The sequence below is a fragment of the Oncorhynchus tshawytscha genome, linkage group LG08, assembly GCF_018296145.1.
Source record: "Oncorhynchus tshawytscha isolate Ot180627B linkage group LG08, Otsh_v2.0, whole genome shotgun sequence".
NCBI lineage: Eukaryota > Metazoa > Chordata > Actinopteri > Salmoniformes > Salmonidae > Oncorhynchus > Oncorhynchus tshawytscha.
In genome coordinates, this window is record NC_056436.1 from 40,517,302 (window position 1) to 40,541,352 (window position 24,051).

Consider the following 24,051-nt stretch of genomic DNA (forward strand, 5'->3'; position numbering starts at 1 on the left):
ATGGGGATCTAGCACAAGTAAATGTGGTGGTTACGGTATTCTACACTAATAAGATGGGCCCATGTTGTATTTCCCCAGTCTAGTAGCCATCACTCTGTTCATTCTGCTAGCTAGAGATAAACTGTGTGTGTATGTGTGTGTGTGTGGTGTGTGTGGCTCAGGTTCCAAAGGTGACTGTAGTCCTCCATCTCTGGGGCTGGTCAGACCAGTGCCTCTACCTGACAAGGGGGCCGAGGACAGGAACACGCACACAGGCACACATACCAGGAGTTGGAACTGAAATTACTGTATTTTCCAACCATTTAATTCTGAAACAAAAACAAAAAATGTTTGTTCCGTTCCACTGTTCCGACCAGCTTTTGGAAACCAAACAAAGTATTGGTTTATATCGTTCCTTTCTGTTCCTTTTTAAACCTCTGAAACATATATTTTTTTACATTTAACTCAACATTAAATTACTTCACAAATCAGTGCAGATAGAGCAGATTGCGATTTAATCATTTAATCTGTATAGGAATGTCGTTAAGAGCAAATTGTATTTTGCCATAACAGCATGGTTTAATCATAATGAAAGAGAAACACACACACACTGTGCTGCCAGTACAGTGTAGGGAGCGAGATGCAACATAAATGTTGAGGGTGAGGAGAGAGCAAGAGAAGATGGAGGCAATGTGTGGCCATTATACATTTCAGAGGAGCCAGCAAGAATAGTGCACTCTATATGTGCTTTGGGTCATTAGACACCATTAGACATGCACGTGTCTGAGGAGTGGACATGACTGTTTATTTCTGTAACAGTGCTATGGCCTAATATTTACTGTTGCTATGGTTACGCCAATTGAGAATTTTCCAGAACATGTGTGTTCATTTCAGAGGAGTTAGCAGGATGACATGTCTGTTTATTTTTGAACTATTGCTATGGATCTCATGTTTCCATGCCCTAATATGAAGCCAAACTAAAATTAGTGCAAGGCAAAAAGATAACGGTAGCTAAATGCCAGAGGGGATGAATTATTAACATAAAAAGGAGTTACTATGTGAGTGATGGAAGGAGGAAAAATGTATTAGAAGTGTGTGCCAAGGTTGAAAAGGCAGTTTTCATGAACCAGCTCGGCTTTTATTGTATTGTAATAGAAGTCTATTTGAACTCACAGGCTCCGGTATTTGAGAAATATTATTGACTGAATATTTCCACGACACCGGTGGTGGTGAACTTCAAACACAATTTCCCCTCTAACTGATCAATACAGTATCATTCAATTAAATGTATCCATCCATTCATTCATTCACAAATGCACTGCACTGTCCACATGGCAGTCCAGCCCAATGACTTTCCTGAAGCCTGCAGACACAGGCCTCTGGACAACATTAGATGCATCAGAGCCTTGGAGGAAAGCTTTGTAAGGACTGCTCGGCCAAGAATAACCCTGGTCATACTGCTCCTCCTCATCTACTACCATGGTCTCAACCTGGGAAGAAAGAAAGGGAAACCCTCTTTGAGTTTATTACCGGTCAGCAGACAGTAGCCCTGCATCATTTGTCTTGTACACATGTTTGTTGATGGTCAGTTACAGCTAGCCTGGTTCCAGATTGGTCTGTTTTGACCATAGAAGTTGGCAAGACAGCATTAACAGATCTGGGACAAGGCTACAGCACAACCACTTTGGGTAGTCCTTTCATATGTTTTATGACCATGTAGTGGAGGTCATCAAGGCCTAACAGAGTTGATTTTTATCTTGTCAATTGGTAAGTCCAACTCACTCTGCAATCCTCTTGGACCTCATTCGCTCCCACTGTTTCCCTTTTGTCTTCGGCTCAGAACACACTGCCTTCTGTTAAAGTGATTGATCACAATTCTCGCTACTCTCACTCTTTAATTCTTGCTCTCTCTTTTTCCTCCTTAACTTCAGAAGTGATCAATGTTCATGTCAAACTATTAATTTATTTAGTGCACACAAAGACCTAAAGGTTACTGTAAGCCAAGACTTCTCTGCCACCCTGCGTGAGGATATGTTCCGATGTTAGTTTCTGACAGTGACAGTTTACTCGTGATGCATTTCAGAAATGCACATCACTCTGTCCTTTGACAAAAATCCCCAAAATCGAATCAAAGTTTATTGATTGCGTACACAGTTTAACAGATGTTAGGGTGAGTACCGCGAAATGCTTATGTTACTAATGAAGATGGCGCCGTACTGGATGGCCGGCATTTTGGAAGCTCTGACACTACTTTGCTATTTTGTGATTTATTTTGTATTTATTTAGTTTATTTTTACTTTATTTTCACAAAATGTATCCTCTAACATTTCTTAAAACCAACAAGAATTTTGAACATCAGATCGGCAGTTACTTACTTCAATTCCAGATTCAACTTCAACTTCGTGTCACACCCTGACCTTAGAGAGCCATTTTTATGTCTCTTTTTGGTTTGGTCAGGGTGTGATTTGGGTGGGCATTCTATGCCCTTTATTTCTATGATCTGTATTTCTATGTGTTGGCCGGGTATGTTTCTCAATCAGGGACAGCTGTCTATCGTTGTCTCTGATTGGGAATCATACTTAGGTAGCCCTTTTTCCCTCCTTCAGTGTGAGTAGTTAACTTTGTTTGTGGCACTCAGTCCTGTAAGCTTCACTGTCGTTTTGTATTGTTGTTGTTGGCGACATTTATCTAATAAAAAGAAAATGTATGCTCACCACGCTGCCATTGGGCTACTTCCAACGACACCCGTGACACTTCGACATCTTTCCTGGGCTCTTTCTGTAATTCGGACCCAATTTTTGGGCTACTCAAGAGGAAACGCCAACGAGAGGGGCGGATCTTGGCGAGATTAAGGAGAAGGGCAAACCGGCCACCTCTTCCCTCCATCCTACAGGCCAATCACTTGATAATAAAATGGATTATCTCCGATCGCAGATTTGTTACCAATGGCACTCTTGAAACGGCATTCTCTGCTTTTCTGAGACTAGATACCGACCATGGCTGTCTAACTCAATGTATTCTCCATTCACCGTGCATACAGGACAGTGGAGTCGGGGAAATCGAGAGGGGGAGGGGTTTGCCGCCTCATCAACAACAACTGGTGTGCTGGCTCGAGTGTGTATGGAAGTGTCGAGCCAATGTTCCCACGTCTTTGAATACCTGATGGTAAAATGCTGACCTTTCTTCCTCCCGAGGGAGTTTCCAGCTGCTATCGTGACTGTTGTGTACATTCCCCCTCAGGACAAGAAAAATAAGCTGGCACTTAACGAACTGTACGAGGCTAAAAACAAGCAGGAACACTTACATCCATATGCGATTTGAATTCTGCTTCATTAAGACATTTGATGTCCAGCTTCCATCAACATGTCTTTGTCATGGACGTCCTCCTCTTCATCTGAAGAGGAAAGGCGAGAAAGATCGGAGGACCAAAATGCGACGTGGTATGTGTTCTTGAATTTTAATAAAGAAAACATTGAACACTGAAACACACAAAATATACAAAAACAATAAAACGAAATAACGACCGTGAAGCTAATGAAAACTGGGCTGACACAAGCAATCAACATAGACACGGAAACAAACACCCACAAACAAACAGTGAAACCCAAGCTACCGAAGTATGATTCTCAATCAGAGACAACTAATGACACCTGCCTCTGATTGAGAACCATACTAGGCCGAAACATACAAATCCCCAAATCATAGAAAAACAAACATAGACTGCCCACCCCAACTCACACCCTGACCATACTACATAAATACACAAAACAAAGGAAATAAAGGTCAGAACGTGACAGTACCCCCCCCCAAAGGTGCGGACTCCGGCCGCAAAACCTTAACCTATAGGGGAGGGTCTGGGTGGGCATCTGTCCGCGGTGGCGGCTCTGGCGCGGGACGTGACAGTCTTCCTCGCCACGAGGGGCGATAAAGTCCTAGAGTCCACTGTAATTCTCCCCACAAGCAAGCATACAAGGCCCTCCCTTGTCCCTCATCCCCCATTCGGCAAATCAGAACAAGAATCCGTACTCCTGTTTACAAGCAGAAGTACCCGTTGAGAGATGTTCACCAGAATCAGAGATTATGCCACAGGACTGCTTTGCTAGTGCTGATTGGAATATGTTTTGGGACTCCACCGATAACATCGACGAGCTAACCACCTCCGTCACTGGCTTCATTAGGAATATGCATAGGCGACATTGTCCCCACAGTGAAGGTTCACTACTTCCAATCAAGGTTGGTGCTAAACTAAAGCATTGGGCTACCGCACACAGGGCTGTTGCAGACAGCCCATTATGGAATACAAAGGAAGACCCAGCTGTGATCTGCCCAATGATGCCTCTATACCAGACGAATGCAACGCATTTTATGCACACTTTGACAATAACAACATTGTACCAGGTGTGAGGGCCGCCACTGACCCAGAAGATTAGGTAATCTCGTTCTCCGAGGCCGAAGTGAGTAGTCTTTAATCAGGTCAACACCCGCAAGGCCGCGGGTGTTCTCAGAGCATGCTAAGAACAGCTGGCAGGCATATTCATGGTAACTTTCTATCTCTCTTTGTCCCAGTCTGTTATCCCCACATGTATTATTATTTTGTATTTATTTTACCCCCCGTTTTCTCCCCAATTTCAATCTTGTCTCGTCACTGCAACTCGCCAACGGGATCGGGAGAGGCGAAGGTCGAGTCATGCATCCTCTGAAATATGACCCGCCAAGCTGTGCTTCTTAACACCCACTTGCTTAACCCGGAAGCCAGCAGCACCAATGTGTCGGTGCTGCTCCCATAACCCAGACGATGCTGGGCCAATTGTAACACACCCTGGAATCAAACACCAGGCTGGAGTTACGCCACAACACTGCGATGCAGTGCCTTAGACTGCTGTGCCACTCGGGCGACCCATCCACACATGTTTTAAGATGACCACCATCATTCCTGTTGCCAATAACTCTAAAGCTTCATGCCATAATGACTACTGCCCTGTAGCACTCACATATGTAATCATGAAGTGCTTTGAGAGGCTGGTTATGGCACACATCAACTCCATCATCCAAGACACCCTAGATTCACTCCAATTTGCATACCGCCCCAACAGATCCATAGACGACGCAATCTCAATTGTACTCCACACTGCCCTCACCCACCTAGATAAGAGGAATACCTATGTGAGAATGCTGTTCATTGGCTACAGCTCAGCGTTCAACACCAATTTCACCTCCAAGCTCAGGACCCTGGGACTGAACACCTCCCTTTGCAACTGGATCCTGGACTTCCTGATGGGCCGACCCCAGGTGGTGAGGGTAGACAACATCACCTCAACCACACTGACCCTCAACATGGGGGTCCCACAGGGGTGTGTGCTTAGTACCCTTCTGTACTCCCTGTTCATCCATGACTGTGTGGCCAAACACGACTCCAACCCCATCATCAACTTTGCTGACGACACGACGGTGGTAGGCCTCATCCAGATAAGACTGCCTACAGGGGTGAGGTCGGTGACCTGGCGTGCGTTGCCACAACAACAACCTCTACCTCAAAGTCAGTAAGATCAAGGAGCTGATCGTGGACCACAGGAAACAAGGTGCTGCAGTGGAGTTGGTTGAGGGCTTCAAGTTCCTCGTGTCCAAATCACTAAGGACTTAAAATGGTCCACACACACGCAGTCGTGAAGAAACCCCTCAGGAGGTTGAAAAGGTTTGGTATGGGCCCTCCAATCCTCAAAACGTTATACAGCTGTACCATTGAGAGCATCTTGACTGGCTGCATCACTGCTTAGTATGGCAATAGCACCACCCTCAATCGCATGGCGCTACAGAGGGTAGTGTGGACAGCCCAGCGAAGCTTCCTGCCACCCAGGACGTCTATATTAGGCGGTGTGAAAGGAAGGCCAAGAAAATTGTTAAAGGCTCCAACCACTTATGACATAGACTGTTCTCTCTGCCTCCGCATGGCAAGCGGTACCGGTGCATCAAGTCTGACACCAACAGGCTCCTGAACAGCTTCTATCCCCATGCCATAAGACTGCTAAATAGCTAACAAAATGGCTCTACTGACTATCTGAGTTGTCTCTATGCCCACTCACAAGGCCCTACACACGCATGCTGACACTCCAACACACACTAGCACTCACTTCATAATTTGCTCACACACACATAATATGTACATACATTTATGCTGACTCTACACATGCACATCCACTCACTTACAATCATCATATACGCTGCTACTTTGTTATTTATATCCTGATGCCTTACCCCTATACATACACTATCTACCTCTATCTGTCCTGTAACCCTGCACATTGTAAATATGGTACTGGAATTGACCCTGTTTATAGTATGCTTACTTACTTTATTTTGTTCTTATTTGTTTTTTTTGTTTTTTTCTCATGTGTATTTGTTCTACCTTGCTATTTTTAGTATTACATTGTTATTGATTACTGCATTGTTGGGTTTAGAGCTTGCAATAACTTGAAATGTGACATTAAAATGTTCAACTTGAACTCGTAACAATGCAGTACTTTACACAAGATATACTATGAATCATATATAGAGCAGTAAATAGGGCTATGAAGACTGGATGAAGTAGATAGGGCTGTGAAGACCAGATGAAGTAGATAGGGCTGTGAAGACCAGATGAAGTAGATAGGGCTGTGAAGACCAGATGAAGTAGATAGGGCTGTGAAGACCAGATGAAGTAGATAGGGCTGTGAAGACCAGATGAAGTAGATAGGGCTGTGAAGACCAGATGAAGTAGATAGGGCTGTGAAGACCAGATGAAGTAGATAGGGCTGTGAAGACCAGATGAAGTAGATAGGGCTGTGAAGACCAGATGAAGTAGATAGGGCTGTGAAGACCAGATGAAGTAGATAGGGCTGTGAAGACCAGATGAAGTAGATAGGGCTGTGAAGACCAGATGAAGTAGATAGGGCTGTGAAGACCATACGAAGTAGATAGGGCTGTGAAGACCAGATGAAGTAGATAGGGCTGTGAAGACCAGATGAAGTAGATAGGGCTGTGAAGACCAGATGAAGTAGATAGGGCTGTGAAGACCAGATGAAGTAGATAGGGCTGTGAAGACCAGATGAAGTAGATAGGGCTGTGAAGACCAGATGAAGTAGATAGGGCTGTGAAGACCAGATGAAGTAGATAGGGCTGTGAAGACCAGATGAAGTAGATAGGGCTGTGAAGACCAGATGAAGTAGATAGGGCTGTGAAGACCAGATGAAGTAGATAGGGCTGTGAAGACCAGATGAAGTAGATAGGGCTGTGAAGACCAGATGAAGTAGATAGGGCTGTAATACCAGATGAAGTAGATAGGGCTGTGAAGACCATCTGGACGATAGGGCTGTGAAGACCATTCTCACGAAGTAGATAGGGCTGTGAAGACCAGATGAAGTAGATAGGGCTGTGAAGACCAGATGAAGTAGATAGGGCTGTGAAGACCAGATGAAGTAGATAGGGCTGTGAAGACCAGATGAAGTAGATAGGGCTGTGAACACCAGATGAAGTAGATAGGGCTGTGAACACCGGACGAAGACCGCCATGAAAATAAAATAACTGTCAAAGCCGTTGAAATAGGCCTACATTCATTTTGATTCATTCTTTATTTTTATTAACTTCATTTTCATGTCGATAAACTATACCAAATAGCAGGAGTGTTTTATTAATGATTATAAGCAATTGTTTTGCTAACAGTCTGTCTACATCTCCTCCTCTTTCCGACTGTCATTTGATGCTCGAGCAGCCAATGTTATTCTGCTAGCCTATAGGCCTATAGGTTATGGCACTTCAGTAAAAAAATGGATGTGTGGACTTTCTTTTACATAAATCGGTCTTCTTTTAAAACAGGTTGGATGTGTCTGACTATTCATTAATTATTCAAAAGCAGTTGACAAGGTTGTTCTGGCTCTGAGGCCTATAATGCTCTAATATTGAGTCAAATGGATGCTATCCAGCCTGGAATGGTATAATTTGATATGGAATCTTTTCTTAATTTATAGACTACCAATAAACACTGATAAATAGGCTATGGACATGTTGCGTGTATTTGTTTCTATTTGAATGATTGTCAGTTTCATCATTATGCTATAGCATAGTTGTCTCTCTCCCATTCATAATTGTCTTGTCAATTCATTGTCTTATTGCCTACTTTCGGAAAGGTGAGCCTAGATTTTTAAATACATTTTAAGGAAAGGATAAATATTTGCTTGTCTGACATACGCTGGCGGCTTTGATTCACGTGTCTTTTTATGCTGTGTTTGAGAGTTCGCTGATTATCTCAATGGGCCTATGTCCATTCAGAAAGTTTCCTAAAGTATCCTATCTGGACGTTATTTCAATAATAAGTATCAAAAGCTCCTGTCATGATTTAATCTTGTAAAAGGCCTATTTTCAGTAAAGGCCCTTTCTCACCAAGTCAGTTATTTTCATCGGCATAATATGACTACGTCTTGTTTATGACTCCATTCACACCAGTTGTGAAATATAGTACTGCCACAATCCGTCAATGATTTATTCAGAACCGGTTCGATTCTTTCATCTTCTCGCATGCAATGGCTGACATTTTACATGCTTCTAACCAACTCAGCTATTTAAAATAAAAAATATTGATGACCTACAATCAAGACTATCCTACCAACGGGACATTAAAAACTGTAATATCTTGTGTTTCACCGAGTCGTGGCTGAAAAACGACATGGATAATATAGAGTTGGCAGGATTTTCCATGCACTGGCAGAACAGAGTAGCTACGTCTGTCTATTTGTCAATAGCTGCTGTCTAATGTTAACAATAACAGATGTCTAATATTAAAGAAGTCTCAAGGTATTGCTCGCCTGAGGTAGAGTACCTTATGATAAGCTGTAGACCACACTACAGTATCTACCAAGAGAGTTCTCATCTATATTATTTGTAGCCGTCTATTTACCACCACAGACCAATGCTGGCATTAGGACTGCACTCAACCAACTCTATAAGGCCATAAGCTAGAAAATGCTCATCCAGAAGCGGCGCGCCTAGTAGCCGGGGACTTTAATGCAGGCAAACGTAAATCCGTTTTACCTCATTTCTATCAGCATGTCACATGTGCAACCAGGTGGGAAAAAACTCTAGACCACCTTTACTCCACACACAGAGATGCATGCAAAGCTCTCCCTCTCCCTCCATTTGGCAAATCTGACCATAATTCTATGCTCCTGATTCCTGCTTACAAGCAAAAACTAAAGCAGGAAGTACCAGTGACTCGTTCAATACGGAAGTGGTCAGAAGACGCGGATGCTACGCTACGGGACTGTTTTGCTAGCACAGACTGGAATATTTTCTGAGATTCATCCAATGTCATTGAGGAGTATACCACCTCAGTCATCAGCTTCATCAATAAGTGCATCGACGAGGTCGTCCTCACAGTGACCGTACATATCCCAACCAAAGCCATGGATTACAGGCACCATCCTCATCGAGCTAAAGGCTAGAGCTGCCGCTTTCATGGGGCAGGACAATAATCCGGACGCTTATAATAAATCCCGCTATGCCCTCAGACGACCCATCAAACAAGCAAGTGTCAATACAAGATTAAGATCGAATCTTACTACACCGGCTCTGATGCTTGCCGGATGTGGCAGGGCTTGAAAACTATTACGGACTACAAAGGGAAACCCAGACGAGAGCTGCCCAGTGACGCGAGCCTACCAGACGAGCGAAATGCATTTTATGATCGCCTCGAGGCAAGCAACACTGAAGCATACACGAGAGCACCAGCTGTTCTGCACGACTGTATGATAACGCTCTCGGTAGCCGATGTGAGCAAGACCTTTAAACAGGTCAACATTTACAAAGCCGCGGGGCCATACGAATTAACAGGACATGTACACAAAGCATGCGCGGACCAACTGGCAAGTGTCTTCACTGACATTTTCAACCTCTCCCTGACCGAGTCTGTAATACCTACATGTTTCAAGCAGACCACCATAGTCCCTGTGCCCAAGGAAGCGAAGGTAACCTGCCTAAATGATTACCACCCCGTAGCACTCACATCGGCAGCCATGAAAGGCTTTGAAAGGCTGGTCATGGCTCACATCAACAGCATCCTCCCGGATACCCAAGACCAGGTATTCCCAAACTGGGTTACGGGGGTACGCCAAATACAAATGTGATTCATATTTTCAAAAACAGTACATTTATATTTTCCAAAGGAGCTACACATTTGGGTGAGGTTTCTTTCTCGCCTGAGTAGCCTCGTTTCACTGCCAAAAATAAAATGAAACCATCTAGTGTTCAGCGAAATAACAACACAATGTCAAATACAGGTAGTCTAGTCAAATAATTAACATCCAATCACATTAACCGTAACTCTCTCGCGGAAAACCTTCACAAATTTTGCTCTGTTTTGGAAATGGCAAATAAAATGTGTAAACTGCTTGACACATTAATGTTACTTACCTTACAGATCAAAAGGTCAACTAATTTCCACGCCATTCATATGCAAATTCATTTGAATGATGCACTAGCTTGTCTGGCTGGCATGTTATTTCAGTAGTCCTCTATTATGATGGATTGTTTTCTATCTCGCATAGCTTATTAGTACACCCGTGTGGTTGAATATACACTACTGGTCAAAAGTTTGGGGTCACTTAGAAATGTCCTCTGTCCATTAGAAATGTCCTTTGTCCATTAAAATAACATCAAATTGATCAGAAAAACAGTGTAGACATTGTTAATGTTGTAAATGACTATTGTAGCTGGAAATGGCTGATTTGTAATGGAATATCTACATAGGCGCACAGATGCCTATTATCAGCAACCATCATTCCTGTGTTCCAATGGCATACTCTAATGTACTTGTCCTCTTGCTCAGTTGTGCACCGGGGCCTCCCGCTCCTCTTTCTATTCTGGTTAGAGCCAGTTTGCGCTGTTCTGTGACGGGAGTAGTACACAGCGTTGTACGAGATCTTCAGTTTCTTGACAATTTCTCACATGGAATAGCCTTCATTTCTCAGAACAAGAATAGACTGACGAGTTTCAGAAGAAAGTGATTTGTTTCTGGCCATTTTGAGCCTGTAATGCTCCAGATATTCAACGTGTCTAAAGAATGCCAATTTCATTGCTTCTTTAATCAGAACAACAGTTTTCAGCTGTGCTAACATAATTGCAAAAGGGTTTTCGTATGATCAATTAGCGTTTTAAAATTATAAACTTGGAATAGCTATCACAATGTGCCATTGGAACACAGGAGTGATGGTTGCTAATAATGGGCATCTGTACGCCTATGTAGATATTCCATTAAATAATGTGTGGAACTAACAAATACCATCAAGGGATACCTTACAATGAACACCTTGTGAAACAGCTGTGAAACCCAACCTGGCGATATTTAAGATTGAAATATATAAACTTTGATTTGGTACAGTTTTATCATTAATTTATTTTCACCGTTTTTTTGTACACTCACTTGGCAATCATATACTGAATTTTGGTGTGTGGAATAGTGAGTAGGTGGTTGCTGTGTTAGTGGGAGGTTCTGCCTGTCACTTGTTCTCAACAGGCAGCCAGTCTCAGAAGGGGGACTTGAAGAGGGAGACTACAAAGTCCAGGCACTGCTGCTCTCTTTGTTCTGAGTGTTTGCAGAGCTAGTGTTTTTAGTTGATCTGTGTATATCACATATTATGTGCCCAGTATGATAGGGTATGATTGTATTTATTATGGATCCCCATTAGCCAAGGCAGCAGCTAATCTTCCTGGGGTCCAGCTAAATTAAGACAGTTATACAATTGTAAAAAACATTACAATACATTCACAACACATTCATGTGAACCCCTAGGTACTGGAGAACAGGAGCAGAGTTAATGTGAGCAGCGTAGGGGATAGAGACATAAACAACCAAACGCACAGGTTACACTTTAGTGAGAAAATCTGACGGATTATTGCAATGTTATAAATGGAAGATATGTACTTTTCAACAGTTTTTGAAGGTATAGCTTACCTCAAGCTGGTCCCCCTTTGACTTCACTGGTCCCCCTCCAACTTCACTTCACTGGCTCTAGTGAATCGGATACCTCCTGGATGACTCAGACAGTCAATGGTTCTAAAGTCATGTGGAGAGGTAAATTGAAGAAGTACATTTTTATTAACTCAGCATAACTACCATTTTTTACTTTCTCAAATGTCAACCAAAGCTTAACATACTTTGTCTATTGTGCTTCACTGAAGTGCCTCGGGGCTTTCAGTGGTCGACCGTATAACTGCTCCAACTGGAGAAGGTTCTTGTTTTCTCCGAAGTAACCATAGACAAAGATGATTTTTTTTTAAACTAAAACTAGCTTCAGGTTATTTTGTGTGCAAATGCAAGTAGTTATTATCTGAGATTTTTGTGGGGTTCTGCTCTAGACAACTTCCACCTCATCAGGTGGGACTTCAGTGATCTGAAAGTACGTAATACAAAAATAGCAATAGACAAACAACAACACAAAGTCAATCACAAATGTTAAAGACTACATTATATGCAATAATTGTATATACAATTGCATTGTTTACCTCAGTCAACAGCTGCGGCTGCCGTCCTTGCAGCAGGTGATAGGGCGAGAACTCGGTGGAGGCCTGTACGCTGCTGTTGTATGCAAAGAGAATTACCTTCAGCTTGTCCTCCCACCGTTCCTGGTACCCATCAAGGGACTTTCCTTAGTCAGTCTTGAGGGTCTGGTTGGTCCGTTCATGCAAACCTGGAGGAGGGGTAGGAAAGGGATATCTATTGACAATGTAAGATATTGAAATATGTCTGATTATGTACTATGGAACAGTAAAACCAAAAAAAATGAAATACATTGGTGACAGAATATAACCTATAACATCCGTACCTTGTTCCAGAGTTCACGACCTCGGTCACTCAAGATGACCTCAGGAGAACCGTGGGTGTTGAAGATGTCCATCATCGCCTTGGAGGTGGCCTTGCCAGTCTCATCTCTAATGGGTATCGCCAGTTTCATCCTTGATTGGTTTCATACAACACAAATATAAATGTTTGGTTCCAAGCACACTTTTTAATGAGTTACAGAAGGGAAATTTAGAGTTAAGCACTTTCTCTTTCTTTACTGACCTTAATGGGTATTGATTGCCTCCACCCACTTGGTAAAGTAATCGTTCGCCGTCAGACACCAGCTGTTGCCATTCCTGGATTTCGTGAAGGGTCCGAGGTTCACCCCTAACATTTCAAGTGTAGACAGAAGGTTACTTTATTCTTGCCCGTATCTGTGTCATAGAGTATGCAGATTTACATATTTGTAAGGATACTGACACACAGAAATGATATAATATTGAACACTACTGTGGTCAAATAAAGCAACCATTACAAAACAAGTTATCAGTGCAACATTTTTATTCTGACACTTAGCAATCATGTGAAACAACTGATGGGCTTCAACTCCAAACTTCTGGCAGGCTAGACAGGTACTGACCTTTAAGTACAAAGTTACAAATTGAAACATTGTGTGCTCTCTGAAATGACATTCATTGAAATCATAATCATTTCAGATATAATAGAATGTGATTGATTAACAAAAGGTTATTCCACTTTCCCAGCTGCCCACATCCTTGACAATCCCACGGCAGAAGAAGCGTAGGTTGATTTTGGCAATCATGTGCTTCACTCTGAAATGGCCAGCGTGCATCTCGGTCAGCACGGCATCCTTCTCCTCAGTGAAAATCACCCTCCTATGTGGCTGGCCATCCTTCCACCGTAGGTACATGTGATTGCCTAACAATTTGGAGGAGAAGAGTTGTTAATACTCAAGTCTAAGTGCATTTGCACGGCTGGCTGGCTGGCTGGCGCTGTCTCTCTCTCTCTCTCTCGAAGACACCTAGTTAAGTGCAGTTGTAATTACCATAATTGCTTACACCTTTCCATTTGATTGATCATGTTTAACTTATAGCTATATACCGCAATATGACAGACATATAACTACATGTATAGCTATCAACATGTAGATGACAAACTAGCTAGATGGAAAATAGTTGTTGAAAAATGGTTGTACATAGCTAAATCCTTCCAGTTATCTAATATAAGTTAACTGCTTAACGTTACCCTGATTTGGGAAAACCTCTGCCCCATACAAATGTTGTGCCTCTTGTCAAGATCAGTGGTGCCTTCATAGTACTTCGTCTGGTTAGAAAAAGAAGAAAATGTCCTCGAAGGATGCCATTGAAGTGCAAGCTACATACAAATAGAAAGACACAAAACAGTTAGCCAGCTAGCTAACATTAGCTAAATAAAGCTATGGCTGGCTATCTAGCTAACTAGGCAGGCTGAGGTAAATAAGTACAGTAGCGAGCAATGTCTATCTAAAAACAGCTTCAATTATTTATTCCTATTTAACAACATTTTCTTATATAATGACAAATACAATATAGGGTAAAGAAAGAGCATTCTCGTTCAAGTCTTTTCGGTCCTCTGAAGCAGTAAGTACTCAGTAGGTAGTCAATGTCAAAAAAAACATCATCCTTGGAGAGCAATTCTGAGGTAATAATTTTGCATGGACTCAGCGTACACTTATGAGGTGAAATAGAACTAAAACTGCCCACATCCTCCGTCCTCCGCGAAAGCTACAGGTAAAATAGAGCCAAGCAACCAGCATAGCAATAAACACTTTGGTTCATTAGGTAGGGCGGTCAGAATTTTGGAAGTTTTAGCAACAGCCCTAGCAACAGAAGCCAGAACTCATTGAATCCTATTGTGACGCAGGGGACACACATTTTTGCCGTTGCAGAGTCGTACTCTCCTACCAGTGGGGATCCCCTACTAGTTGTGCCCGGGGTTCGACTGTCTGCTGCCCTGGAACCTTCAACCACGAAGTCTCCACCTGCCTCGCCTGCTCCTGGCCCGGAGCCAAAGCCGGCGGGGGATTCTTCATCTGCTCCTAGGATGGAGCCTGCAGCTACTGCAAATGTCAAGTGCAGCCAGGACGTTGGAGCCTCTCCAGTCCCACCTGCCAGTACCGTGCTAGTTCCAGCCCCGAGGGTCCTGATACCTCTAGACCTTCCAGACATTGCCTTAGGAGACCCGCCAGACATCACCCTGTGTGACCCACCAGAAGTCACCTCTGATGTCCCCCTTGGCATCGATGTTGAGTTCCCTTCCTTCTCGTTAGGGTCAGAGTTTCAGTTTCAAGTTGGTAGGCAGTTGCCTAGACCGCCAGGCTGAGAGCATCCTGCCCTGCTAGTCCACAAGTTGCCTGTGCTAGGTTCTGCCATCAGTCCCTATCAATAGGTCATCAGTCTCCAGCTGTAATAGGTAGCCTATCGGTTAGAGCATTGGGCCAGTAACCGAAAAGGTGAAAAATATGTCGATGTGCCCTTGAGCAAGGTACTTAAACCCTAATTTGCTGCAGGGGTGCCAAACTACTATGGTTGACTATGTAAAACAACACATTTTACTGCACCTATCTGGTGTATGTGACAATAAAACATCATTATAAATTGTTTTACTAGGTCTGCAGCACTAGACCTCAGTCCCTAACCCAGGTAGGATATTTTTTAGAAATGCAATCCTTTACCGTTGCTAGTTAGTTATCTGTCCAAAATTGTAATCAGTAACGTAACTTTTGGATTACCAAAACTCAGAAACGTAATCTGATTAATTTAAATTACTTTTAGATTACTTTCCCTTTAAGAGGTGCAGGTTAATAGCTGGCGAAGCCACAAAGTCATAAAATCTGATTTTAAACCTAACTATAACCTTAATTGTAACCTTAACCACACTGCTAACCCTAATCCCTAACTTTAAATAACCCTAACCTTAATCATACTTCTAACCCCAATGCCTAACACTAACTGTAAATTAAGACCAAAGAGCACATTTTTGTTCTCATTTATTTTTTACAATATAGCACATTTTGACTTTGCAGCTGGCCTATTTAGAGGAAATCATTCACTTCTACCTCAAGAACAAAACTCATCCCAATAAACATCAACCTGGTTAAGAGGCATTAGAAGAAGACAAAAATGGATATTACCAAATGAACATCCATTGCACATTCCAACAGTCAATGTCAGAGTTTACATAGCTGGCCATAAATGGATGTTGTATTTCCCAAATGGCTAATTTATCCCCCGTCCTCTCTCCTGTAACTATTCCCCAGGTCGTTGCTGTAAATGAGAATGGGTTCTCAGTCAACTTACCTGGTAAAATAAAATAAAAATACAATAAAAAATATATTTTACGGGTTGGTTATGTAGACTTCTTTTATCCCATTGCTTTCTACTACAGGTAATAGGGTACTAGGAGTAACTAACCCCTCCTAAGAACAATGTCTAATTGCTGAGACAAAAAAATTAGTATGTGGATGAAGGTCATGCTTAGGCGAATATACTATCAAGGGAAATAAATGGCTACAGTTTACACTTTTTTTGTTATTTCATGGAAAGTTGTTTTTAGAAAAGGGGCGTTTTTTTAAGTCCCAAGATTTTGGCATAGGGTTTCACGCAAGTGTGTTAAAATGAATTTAATCAGTTTTATTTAGTAAGTAATACTTTAAAGCTAAGTCTTAGTTGTCTTATTTGAATTATTTAAATAAATATGGGGAGGAAATGGTGTTGCACATGTCGCCATTAATATCCGCACTATGAGGAGACTTGATGTAAAGTCCTTCACCTGCACATTACTTTTCTTTGTATCTTTCTCTGTTGTTCCTTTTCCATTATGTACAATTGCAATAAATATGATTTTAAAAATGCAAGAGTTTAATTCCCGGCAGTCTTTAAAATTATATTCAGTAGGAAAAGGTTTTCAATTGTTTTAATTCATTAAAACATTATTCATTATTCATTATTCATTGGTAAATAATATTGGATTGGAATATAAATAATAACATTTAATAACAATAACTTAACTATAACAATAACTTAACTCAGTGTAACATTGATGTGGCAACTCTCTTATGCTCTGCTATTGACTGATCTAATTTTTACCTGTAGGTCACAAATAAAGCTTTCCTCAGTAAAATTGGAGCCCAATTGGAGCCCAACTCCTGCTCACACCTAATCCAGTCCGCACCTGTGACTGAAAACAGGGGGAGAGATGCCAATTGAAAGCTCTCTCTTAAAAACGTAGATAGCTATCTAGCTATATGACATAAAAAATAAAAAAATGAAAAAAAATAAAAAATGCTGTGTAAAATAGCTAAAAGTCTATAAAGTTGCATTAACTGTAAAGCTATCACTCACTAGTGATTAAAACTGAAATTAGGTTACATTATCTTTTTTTAATGTATTTTACCTCAGACGATCTGCTAGTAAGGTTGCTAGCTAGTACTCCTTTTTTTATTTATTACCTTTATTAAACTAGGCAAGTCAGTTAAGAAGAAATTCTTATCTTCAATGACAGCCTAGAAACAGTGGGTTAACTGCATTGTTCAGGGGCAGAACAACAGATTTTTACCTTGGCAGCTCAGGGATTTGATCTTGCAACCTTTTGGTTACAAGTCTGACACTCTAACCACTAGTCTATCTCTGGGGGTGGCAGGTAGCCTAGTGGTTAGAATGTTGGACTTGTAACCAAAAGGTTGCAAGATCAAATCCCTAAGTTGACAAGCTAAAAATCTGTGGTTAGGCTACCTGCTGCACCCCAGCCGCAGCCCATGCCAACCAGCTAGCATAAACTAGTGCTAACTGGGCTAGTCATTGTCTAAATAGGTAGAAAAATATTCATAAATTACCCTCTAGTGGGGGAGGGGTAACTTTACACAAAAAAAAGCTAAAATTTTCTCTCAAAACAAGTGGATTATTTAATAATTTGGTGACATCTTGTGGTCTTTATGTTAATTGAGGGGGGGGGATAGTTACCCCAGGGGGCTAGTTACCCCCTACTACCCTACAATCAAGATATATCCTTACATTTAAAAAAAATCTGAGCCTGTCAGATTTTCACTAATTCCAATTTATTTAATACCCCTTGATCTATAAAAATAGGATTGTGAGATATGGAAGTATAGATTAGCCAAATTGTTTGACCTGAGCATAACCCAAAAACAAAGGATTTATTAGCTTACTCTGTTGTTTAGAATGTTGTTGTCATTGAAGATTGATTGGGCTCACTGCTTCAAATTGAAAATGAAATGCTGCTCCTGGAATGGCATGCTTTGAGACAAACCGAAAAGTACTATTTGCATGTGAAAAATGTATGCCATACGCTGCATTTGCTATAGGCCTATTGTTTATGTTTTTGTTGGTGACACTTTAATATTGCGATAACTTGCAACTGTTTAAGTTTATCAAAAGTGTACGAGTTTGATCATTGGTCTGTTAGGCCTATGGACATTGTTTTGAATCAGCACCAATTAGATTGAGCAATAAAAAACCCACTCGTCTTCTTAAATTGAACTTGGTTTTCAGACTATGGAGCAGAATACTATGGGGGACTTTAGAAGAGAGGAACTCAAACTTTCATTCCAAAGGCTGGGATCCGCACTATCACTTTTTTCACTGGCTGTCCACTGAGGCGTATTCATTATGCGGATTCTGTAGCAAAACGGCTGTAAAATGGAAGCAAGTGAAAAGAAACAGGGAGAGACCTACCTGAATTTGTCCAATAGAAACTGTCATTTTGATCTATTTGCTTCTGTTTGGTTCTTAAATGGTAAATGGTTTCCGTAATGAATACACCCCTGGTCGCAAAAACAATGATTGATAGGCAGCTTAAACTTCTTCAATTCAACCATTATTGGGTTAATATACACATATACATGTATGAACAGCCATCCACAACAACCACAATCCGTAAGCTGCAAATAGCTAAATGAGAGAGCGGCAGTGTGCTATGCAGCAAATAATAGGCCTAAGTGATATCTGCATTGCCTGTAGGCTACAACACTGCTGTCATCCTTAACTCCAAGCATTTATTCAAGTTAGATCATCTTTGGATGCCGACAGCAGTCGCACCATTGGAAGACATAGCTTGGACTGTATCCTACAAAAGTCTATTCCTGTTCTTTTGGTGTCTCATCATAGTGGTCTCTGACTTGTGGTCAGACTCGCATAGGTGTAACAAACTTAAACTTGCACCTTTTTTCAATGCTGATTTGAATGTCACTGGGATAACAGAAAGGTGTCAAAAAAAATGTTCCCAAACATCTTTTCTGAATTTAGAAGTAGAAGTAATCAAATAGTAATCCTAGAAGTAATCAAATAGTTTTTCAAAAGTATCTGCTGATTATAATATTTTTAGCTGGTAACTTAACATTTTTTTAACATTTAAAAAAAAGATCTGTTACATGTAATTCGTTACTACTCAGCCCTGCCCAGGTGGGTCATCAGGCTCCTTTCCGGCACAGAGTTATCAGTTCCTTCGGTATGCCCAGAGGTTCAGAGTTGTTCTCCCTGTCAAGTCCGGAGTCAGAGCCCATGTCAGGCTAAGAATCAGTTTTCTTGTCAAGTCCAGAGTCAGTCTCCCTGTCAGGTCCAGAGCCAGTTTCCCTGTCAGGTGCAGAGTCGTTCTCCTTGTCAGGTCCAGAGCCAGTTTCCCTGTCAGGTCCTGAGTCGTTCTCCCTCTTAGGTCTAGAGTGACTTTCCCTGTCAGACCCAACGTTATCAGCATTAGGCTCCCAGCCCTCAGCTGTTCTAGTTTCTCTGTCTCCAGCTCTAGTTGGCCCTCAGTCCACTGCTCCGCCAGGCTATAGGTTATCTCTAGATGTGCAGTCCCTGCCGCTAGCCAGTTCGCAGCCCCCAGCCTCAGCCTCAGCCTGTGCCCAGTTGCCCATACTAGTGTTAGGCTACGAGCCTGCTGTCTCCAGTTCTACAGGGCTGCACACCTTCTAAACTGAACGACCCTCTGTCCCTAGTACCTGGGAGACCACCCGACTTCGTCTTCAGGGCCCAGCCTGCCTCAGCCTCCGGATCACTGATCACTCCACCATGGGAACCATCGCCTCCAGCAGGTGAGTGAGCTGCCAAAGACAGTTGCGGCCGGCGTACCACATTCCTCCACCGCAGTAGGCGAGCCACCTCCTCCAGCCGTGGCCAGCCTCCGGCACAATACATAGCATCCAAGGATGGGCCCCAGCTGCCCTGCACCAGCTGAGTCAGAGGATCCTCCGCCCACCCATGGCCCAGGACTGTCCCTGCGTCTCCGTGCATCTCCCTCATGGGGCGGCCCCTCAGCCCCTTGCGTGCACCGGATCTGGCACCCTACTGGCCCCCATGGTTCTCTAAAGTCTTCAGTAATCAGCTGCCCCTCTAGTTCAGCCAGATGGACACTAGGACTGGACCCCACCTTGTCTGGTCCCTTCTCTGCTCTGCCCTTCTGTCCTGCCCGTCCTGCCGAATAGGACAAGGCCCTTACAGGACTTCCAATTGAGGTCTTTTAAGATGTGTGGATTTCAAACAGAAATCCAGGGGCGGCTGTAGAAAAGGTTGGCCCTCTCAATCTGATTGGCCTTCAGATCTGTGAATCACCCACCTATTCCAACCAATAGGATGCTTGGATGCACTCCAGGGCCCTGCCCCTGACATCTCACATTAGTGCATGTGTGCGTTCATTGAACTAAGATTGGGTATAATAATACTGAGTGATGGTTAGCTTACCGTGTAATGTAACTTTGTAGATAGGTTTTAGAGTAATACGTTGCTAGCTCTGAGCTAATGCTAGCACTGCCTGGTTCTATGTACCCTGAGCATGCTACCTCGTCCAGTTTATATTGTTTATTCATTGCTACAAGCATGTTAATTGAGTACAACTAGCCTATTCATGATTAAGTGTATTAGCAATGGTTATATGCTACCGCTGAATAGTATAGCCTCTCTCGTGTGCCCACTCAGGCACAGTTACTAATTGCTTCTGTTGCCAGGCTAGAGGGCCATGAATCTTAAAGGAATGCCCTTTATCTACTTCCCCAACGTCAGATGAACTTATGGATACCATTTCTGTCTCTGTGTCCAGTATGAAGGAAGTTAAGAGGTAGTTTTGCGAGCCAATACTAACTAGCATTAGCGCAATGACTGGAAGTCTACTGTATAGGTATCTGCTAGCAAGCTAGTGGATACCAATAGACTTCCATTCATTGCTTTAATGCTAGTTAGCATTGGCTGCCTCTCAATATGTTTACATAACTGATGTATGAATGAATATCCCTGTGTTAGCCTGTATTATTATTGCAATCGTTAATGTGCTTTTATCAGGGCATATGTTTACACATCCTGGTGTCCATTTATAATTTGCATGTCTATTTTTCTTAGTATCTTGTAAATTGATCCTAATGGTTGTATTGTTTCCCCCTTTTAGAACCACAACAATATAAATAACTTCTAATGGAATCAGCTGCATCATGTTCTGACCGGACAGCACCATAATAGGCGGATCTTAGTGAATCAGTTCAAGTTTACTAGCGGGTGAAGGCATTCTCAGACGAGCTCCAGCTAGACGTTTTTTCCTGGTCCTAGTTCTCGCCGGATTTAGCAACCCCATAGATTTTTTCAATGACCTCTGATCTAATATCCCAAAGTTATTTTAATCTGTAGATAATTATACTAGAGACGTTCTGAGCAAATAATGTAAGAAATAACACCTCCCAAACATACTGCAAAGTTGGCTAGGAACTAGAAAGAGGGTGACCGCTTCTGTCGGCGCCATCTTGAATAGTTGGTAGTAAATAAATATAATTGGTCTGTGGTTAAAGGAACATATGGACCTAGAACCATTTAATCTGTGTTCAGTTACCGTGTGTTTGTAATAGACAATCACACTGTATGTGAGCAATCTCAGTTAACCCAGAACTAAAGTCTTGTGTAGTTGGTCAGATGCTTGTTAAGTTCAGGTCCATATATGTTAAGAGAAGACATAGAATGAGAATCGGAACCAGAACGAAGAGCTTCACCCTCTCTCTTTGTAAGTTACGGGCAAGTCTATGGGCCAAATGTCCCCTCACCTTCTGAAATTGAAAAGATGCTAACAACAAAAAGTTGTGATTTATCCAAATAACCAGTGACGAAAAACCCAAGCACCGGAACTAATGCTGCTCGTTATCTCACGCATCCCATTGTATCATGACAGATCTATAGTACCATTTATGTTCAAGTAGTCTGTCCACAAGAGATTAATGTGTGAGCAAGTAGTGAAACGAAAGGTCAGACATTGCCACCAACTACTTGGACGCCACCAAATTTAAGTATGTCACATGGTTTGCACTGCGGATCAATCCTTCGATAAAGTTCAGAAGAAAAATCTGTGATGAAAATCTGCTACCAAAACCTTTGCCTCCTCTCCTGCGATAGATAGTGGATGCTTGCCAACAGCACTGCGAGTCACTACGTGCCTGATAGGACCTGATTGTCCCTACGCGGCTAGAGTGATGTGTGTGTGTGTGTGCGCAGTCAGATTGATGTAGTTCAGAGAAAGCCTAGGTCTTTTTCCTATTTTTCTCCAAAACCATTAGTCATAACTTTATGAGGAGTGGGGTTCTTGCCACCAGGGTCATCACCAGATGATCAAGTGGACAAAAAGTGGCCAGAGACTTGGGAGAGGAGCACTCTCATAACCGGGACTGCAGGGCCTGTAGACAGCCAGTTTGGCGCTACTGCACTGTCCCAATGTGAGTGGTTGAAAGGATTCAACTCCATGACATAGGATGCTGCTGGGTCAGCTGCAATGGGTGATGTGAAATTATGGAAGGGTGCTCAAACGGTGTCATGGTATATCTCAGGTCCAGAATCATTTAAGTAATAATTTCTCAGGTCCGGAAGCATTTAAGTAATAATTTTTCAGGTCCAGAATCATTTAAGTAATAATTTCTCAGGTCCAGAAGCATTTAAGTAGTAATTTCTCAGGTCCGGAATCATTTAAGTAATAATTTCTCAGGTCCGGAATCATTTAAGTAATAATTTTTCATTTTTAAGTAATAATTTCTCAGGTCCGGAATCATTTAAGTAATAATTTCTCAGGTCCGGAATCATTTAAGTAATAATTTCTCAGGTCCGGAAGCATTTAAGTAATAATTTCTCAGGTCCGGAATCATTTAAGTAATAATTTCTCAGGTCCAGAATCATTTAAGTAGTAATTTCTCAGGTCCGGAATCATTTAAGTAATCATTTCTCAGGTCCGGAATCATTTAAGTAATAATTTCTCAGGTCCGGAATCATTTAAGTAATTATTTCTCAGGTCCGGAATCATTTAAGTAATCACTTCCCTGTTTGTCTACATATAAAGCATGTGACGAATAAAAAAACTTGACCCGGGGGTCAATTCGTTTGGGGAGCGGCATTATGTTTGTCTGTGTGTATGCGTACACACTAAAGAGACACAGACGTAATAACTATTGGATGGTTGAGCATCTAAGGCCATCGTTGCAGTTACTATGTATTGTATAGGATATATATATGCCACGATCAAAATGTGTAATTGCTGCAATGCTAAATACCATTCATCTAACAGACGACTGTGTCAGCATTATGATCTCTCCCCTACATTATTGTGATGAATAACTCACCATCATTTTGAGTCCCCCATTAGGAGAAAATTAGCATTTTGTTTTCCTGACACAGTTATCCAGGCTTTTCTGGATACATATGAAACAAAATGGCCTGATTGAATTCATCTATGATTTAGAGCGCTGGGTGGTGTTTGAAGTATTGTACTGTATATATTCACGGCGTAAAGAGATAATTCTTTCTGAGGCTGCAAACCTGTTCTGTTCCCCTGACATGTGAACGTCGAGTGGAGAGCAGGGTGAGAATTCAAAGGAAGCGCTTCAGACTTCGACATGCCTCTGCTGTCTCCATACACACATGCACAAACCGAGTGCTAAGAGAACATTCCCTTTAACAAAAGCAAAAGGGCCAATTCATTTTCCAGAGAGCGGGGAAAAGAGATGGGGGGGGTGTAGCGAAACAGTGAAACGCATGAAACATTGGAAGACATTTCTATAGGAATTACTCCACTTACTGCCTGTTGTGTAAAGAAGTGGGATTCTGGACACCTGCTTCTATTGATGGGCTTTATCTTTCCCTCTCACTAGCTTGGCGGAGAAGAAAAACTCTGTGGACTTCTTGGGATGGCCCCTGGCTGTGTGCTCAAGGTCCTCTCCAAAGCCTGTGTGCGCA

The 24,051-nt window shown here is 42.2% G+C and overlaps 1 long non-coding RNA gene across 2 annotated transcripts; it reads right to left on the minus strand.

Annotated features, from left to right (window-relative positions):
• Nucleotides 1-516: 516 nt before the first annotated feature.
• On the minus strand, nt 517-13,388 carry LOC121846997. 2 transcript variants are annotated; one of them, XR_006083980.1, is made up of 6 exons: nt 13,067-13,388; nt 12,828-12,957; nt 12,604-12,692; nt 12,160-12,395; nt 11,957-12,058; nt 517-1,469 (listed from the first exon to the last, which is right to left on the minus strand). It is a non-coding gene; the product is annotated as an uncharacterized LOC121846997 (long non-coding RNA). The 2 variants fall into 2 exon arrangements; XR_006083979.1 differs by having other exon boundaries at nt 12,160-12,692.
• Nucleotides 13,389-24,051: the final 10,663 nt, after the last annotated feature.